Raw genomic sequence first — 6,000 nt, 5'->3', positions numbered from 1 at the left:
CAAGATCAGATCCAAGAGATGCGTATAGCTAGACCACTTGGTAATAGTGACCATAATAAAGTTCCCTGTTGTGGGAAAAATACCACAGTGTAGCATTTAATTTCAGAAAGGGGAACTACACAAAAATGAGCTTAGTTAAACAGAAATTAAAAGGTACAGTACCAAAAGTAAAATCCCTGCAATCTGTATGGAAACTTTTTAAAGACACCATAATAGAGGCTCAACATAAATGTATTCCCCAAATTAAAAAACACAGTAAGAGACCCAAGAAAGAGCCACTGTGGCTAAACAATGTAAAAGAAGCAGTGAGAGGCAAAAAAGCATCCTTTAAAAAGTGGAAGTCAAATCCTACCGAGGAAAATAGAAAGGAGCATAAACTCTGGAAAATGAAGTGTAAAAATACAATTAGGAAGGCCAAAAAAGAATTTGAAGTACAGCTAGCCAAAGACTCAAAAAGTAATAGCATTTTTTTTTTTAAGTACGTCAGAAGCAGGAAGCGTGCTAAACAACCAGTGTGGCTACTGGATGATCAAGATGCTAAAGGAGCACTGAAGGACAATAAGGCTATTGCGGAGAAACTAAATTAATTCTTTGCATCAGTCTTCACGGTTGAGGATGTGAAGGATATTCCCAAGACTGAGCTATTCTTTTTAGGTGACAAATCTGAGGAACTGTCTCAGATTGTGGTGTCATTAGAGGAAGTTTTGGAACAAATTGATAAACTAAACAGTAATAAGTCACCAGAACCAGATGGTATTCACCCAAGAGTTCTGAAGGAACTGAAATGTGAAATTGCAGAACTACTAACTGTAGTCTGTAACCTATCATTTAAATCAGCTTCTGTACCAAATGACTGGAGGATAGCTAATGTGACACCATTTTTAAAAAAGGGCTCCAGAGGTGACCGCGGCAATTACAGGCTGGGAAGCCTGACTTTAATACCAGGCAAACTTCTTGAAACTATAGTAAAGAACAAAATTGTCAGACACATAGATGAACAAAGTTTGTTGGTGAATAGTCAACATGGTTTTTGTAAAGGGAAATCATGCCTCACCAATCTACTAAAATTCTTTGAGGGGGGTCAACAAGCATGTGGACAAGGGGGATCCAGGGGATATAGTGTATTTAGATTTTCAGAAAGCCTTTGACAGGGTCACTCACCAAAGGCTCTTACGCAAAGTAAGCAGTCATGGGATAAGAGGGGAGGTTCTCTCATGGATTGGTAACTGGTTAAAAGATAGGAAACAAAGGGTCAGTTTTCAGAATGGAAAGAGGTAAATAGTGCTGTCCCCCAGATGTCTTTACTGGGACCAGTCCTATTTAACAGATTGATAAATGATCTGGAAAAAGGGGTAAACAGTGAGGTGGCAAAATTTGCAGATGATACAAAACTACTCAAGATAGTTATGTCCCAGGCAGACTGCAAAGAGCTACAAAAAGATCTCTCAAAACTGCGTGACTGGGCAACAAAATGGCAGATGAAATTCAGTGTTGATACATGCAAAGTAATGCACATTGGAAAACATAATCCCAATTATACATATAAAATGATGGGGTCTAAATTAGCTGTTACCACTCAAGAAAGAAATCTTGGAGTCATTGTGGATAGTTCTCTGAAAACATCCATTCAATGTGCAGCAGGAGTCAAAAAAGCAAATAGAATGTTGGGAATCATTAAGAAAGGGATAGATAATAAGACAGAAAATATCATATTGCCGCTATATAAATCCATGGTGCGCCGGCATCTTGAATTCTGTTTGCAAATGTGGTCACCCCATCTCAAAAAGATATATTGGAATTGGAAAAGGTTCAAAAAAGGGCAACAAAAATGATCAGGGGTATGGAACTGCTGCCGTATGAGGAGAGATTATTAAGACTGGGACTTTTCAGCTTGGAAAAGAGACGACTAAGGGGAGATATGATAGAAGCTTATAAAATCATGACTGGTTTGGAAAGTCTTATTTACTCCTTCTCATGACACAAGAACTAGGGGCCACCAAATGAAATTAATAGGCAGCAGGTTTAAAACAAACAAAAGGAAATATTTCTTCATACAACACACAGTCAACCTGTGGAACTGTTTGCCAAAGGATGTTATGAAGGGCAAGACTATAATAGGGTTAAAAAAAAAAAAAAACTAGTTAAGTTAATGGAGGATAGGTCTATTGATGGCTATTAGCCAGGATGGGCAGGGATGGTGTCCCTAGCCTCTGTTTGCTAGAAACTGGGAATGGGCAACAGGAGATGGATCACTGGATGATTACCTGTTCTGTTCATTCCCTCTGGGGCACCTGGTATTGGCCACTGTCGGAAGACAGGATATTGGTCTGACCCAGTGTGGCCATTCTTATGTTCTTATGTGTTTCTACTTCAGAATCATAGAATATTAGGGTTGAAAGAGAGCTCAGTAGGTCATCTAGTCCAATCCCCTGCTCAAAGCAGGACCAACACCAACTAAATCATCCCAGCCAAGGCTTTGTCAAGCTGGGCCTTAAAAACCTCTCAGGATGGAGATTCACCATCTCCCTACATAACCCATTCCAATGCTTCACCACCCTCTTAGTGAAATAGTGTTTCCTAATATCCAAACTAGACCTCCCTGACTGCAACTTAAATTAATGGAGATATCCCATCTCCTAGAACTGGAAGGGACCTTGAAAGGTCATCGAGTCCAGCCCCCTGCCTTCACGATCAGGACCAAGTACTGATTTTGCCCCAGATCCCTAAGTGGCTCCCTCAAGGATTGAACTCACAACCCTGGGTTTAGCAGGCCAATGCTCAAACCACTGAGCTATCCCTCCCAACTTGAGACCGTTGCTTCTCATTCTGTCATCTGCCACCACTGAGGACAGCCTAGTTCCATCCTCTTTGGAACCCCCCTTCAGGTAGTTGAAGGCTGCTATCAAATCCCCCCATACTCTTCTTTTCTGCAAACTTTGCTTCTGGAGATGTATTTTTTTTTTTCTTCCTTTCAATTTCCCTCTTTATTTTAGTTACCTTCCCTCGCCCCCTTCTCTTCTCTTTTCCTTGATACCACAGATGGATGAAAAATTTAGTAGAATGAGAACTGTGGCGTAACTCTCCCCTCCTCAATTCCTACTCCGGGTTTATAAGGATGTTCACCATTGTGTTAAAACCAGTTACTGGTAATGTAGAGAGACAAGGTGTGTAAGCTCTTCTGCGGAAGAAGAACTCTATGTAAATCAAAAACTTGCGTCTCACACCAACAGAAGTAGGTCCAATAAAAGATATTATCTCAACCACCTTGTCTCTCTAGTATCCTGGGACTAACGTTGTTACAACACTACTGCAAACAACTGGTAATGTAGTCTGTTATGGGAAACACTGTGCATCTGGATTAGAGTGCAAAATATGGTAAAATCTGATAAAAGCAGTTTTGAAAGTATCTAAAATTATGAAATCCAAGCATTTGCTTTAAATAAAAAAAAAAAAACCCTGTGCACTTAAGGTTTATGTTTAAACTTATTAATATTGTAAAGATATAAAAGTGATTGATGCAGTATAACTTCCTTTTATATGGAATCTTGCTCTCAATGGAGAGTTGGATCCCCAAATCCATAAAGTCAATAGGTTCTCACTGATGTCAAAAGGAGTTTATTCAGACCACTAGTCCTGAAAGGTTCTGAGCATCTTCGTCACCCATTTTAGTGTAATGGGAATTGCCCATGCTCAGCATATCAGAAGAACATGCCATGACAGTTCAGTGTTGTATTTGTTGTTGTGTCTTACGTTCAGCTGTCTCTCAGTTATCTAGATGTCAGAAGGAATAAAAAGCTCCACAATAATTATATTTTCACCTCTACAAATGTTAAATTCTATAATATTTGGTGATGGTGTTCTAAAAAATAAGAACATAAGAATGGCCATACTGGGTCAGACCAAAGGTCCATCTAGCCCAGTATCCTGTCTTCTGACATTGGCCATTGTCAGAAGACAGGATACTGGGCTAGATGGTGCCCCAGATGGAATGAACAGAATAGGTAATCATCAAGTGATCCATCCACTGTTGCCCATTTCTAGCTTCTGGCAAATAGAGACTAAGGACACCATCCTTGCCCATCCCAGCTAATAGACATTGATGGACCTATCCTCCATGAATTTATCTAGTTGTATTTTGAACCCTGTTATAATCTTGACCTTCACAACATCCTCTGGCAAACAGTTCCACGGGTTGACTGTGCGCTGTGTGAAAAAAAATACTTCCTTTTGTTTTTTTTATAGATTTTATAGACCTCTACATATCCCCCCTCCCAGGTAGGGAGAATATACATAAAAATTAATACCTAAGAATCAGACTAAAAGTTACTTTCCGGAATCTCATTATGAAACTATGGATGCATGTTTTCTAGAAAATGGAGTTATACAAGTGATCAAAGAACACAAATAAACAGACTCAATGACTGATGAGGAAGTACTATCACAGAATCAAATCCACATTCAGTTCATGCAAAACGCATTCATTTCCATTGGCTGAGAGCTTCAAAAATGTTAGAACTACAGAAGCAATGTTCAAAGTGAACTACAGAAGAATTTTGAGGAAATATTTCCCCCAAGCAGAGACAATGTGTAACTGTTGATAGCATGTGTGGGGGGAGGGGAGGAGAAGAGCACTGAGACGTTGCACCCCATAATGCTTTATAGACATATGATTCTGAGTGTAAATATGACATAACTGGAATATGTTTTATGCTAGATGCACCATGTAACATATCTTTGTAAAGGTTATGTTCCCCTGCATGTATTCATCCTATTCATATGCATGTATCATTTTTATATCTGAAGTTAAGAGCATTGGCTCTATGCTTGTATTTAAAGTGTTTGCTGTAGAAAGTACCCAGTGCAGATTTGGTCAACATAGTGTGAAGGGGTTATTGAAGTAATTGAGAGTACTTGGTTAACAATGGACCTTGACAGACACCAATCCACATCTGAGCTTTCCAGGGAATGTCCTGTAGAAAACTGAGTCATGCATGGACATGTGACTTGCCCATGTGACTCCAAAACTCCATTTTGTAGCTGGAATCTACACAGGGGAAGAGAGGGGTTTCCACCCACAAGAGAGACTATGGCCCTGGGAAAACCCCTCCATTTTGTCTTCAGCTGGCTCAAGAAATAGCCTCTCCACTCCAAAGAGATGCCTGAAAGAAACTGGAACAAAGGACAGTAACTACAGGGGTGAGTGATTGCTGGACCCAGACTAGAAGTCTGTCACCTCTGCAGGCGAGATTTACCTGCATTTAGTTTCCTACTGTATTAGGCATAGACTTTGAGTGTTTTATTTTGCTTGGTAATTCACTTTGTTCTGTCTGTTATTACTTGGAACCACTTAAATCCTACTTTTTGTATTTAATAAAATCACTTTTTTCTTATTAACCCAGAGTATGTATTAATATGGGGGGGGGGGCAAACAGCGGTGCATACCTCTCTATCATGGTTATAGAGGGCGAACAATTTGAATTTACCCTGTATAAGCTTTATATGGGGTAAAATGGATTTATTTGGGGTTTGGTCAATCCCCTTGGGAGTTGGGTATCTGAGTGCTGGAGACAGGAGCACTTACTAAGCTGTTTTCAGTTAAGCCTGCAGCTTGTGGAGGATGTGGTTCAGACTTGTATCTGTGTTTGCAGCAGGCAAGCGTGTCTGGCTCAAACAAGGCAAGGCACTGAAGTCCCAAGCTGGCAGGGAAAACAGGCTCAGAGGTAGTCTAAGCACATCAGGTGGCAGCCCCAAAGGGGTTTCTGTGATCTAACCCATCACAAGCACTATTTAAAAGGTTCTGGTGGTATGCAGCAGGGTTCAGGGCAGAACATATAAACCCTGGCAGAAATCAGGGGATGTGACCCCGTCTGCCTTCAACACGTGTTGCCTTTGCCCCTAAGCATGGTTAGTCTTAACATATGGGAATTAAGCTGTAGGATTTAATTTTTTTCAAAGTAATTAAAATATTTTGCAAATATGCAAATATTTTGTGTTGTTTTG

This window comes from Trachemys scripta, chromosome 6, assembly GCF_013100865.1.
Source record: "Trachemys scripta elegans isolate TJP31775 chromosome 6, CAS_Tse_1.0, whole genome shotgun sequence".
Classification (NCBI taxonomy): Eukaryota; Metazoa; Chordata; order Testudines; family Emydidae; genus Trachemys; species Trachemys scripta.
The sequence above is the reverse complement of the archived record's forward strand: the minus strand, read 5'-3'. Positions refer to the sequence as shown.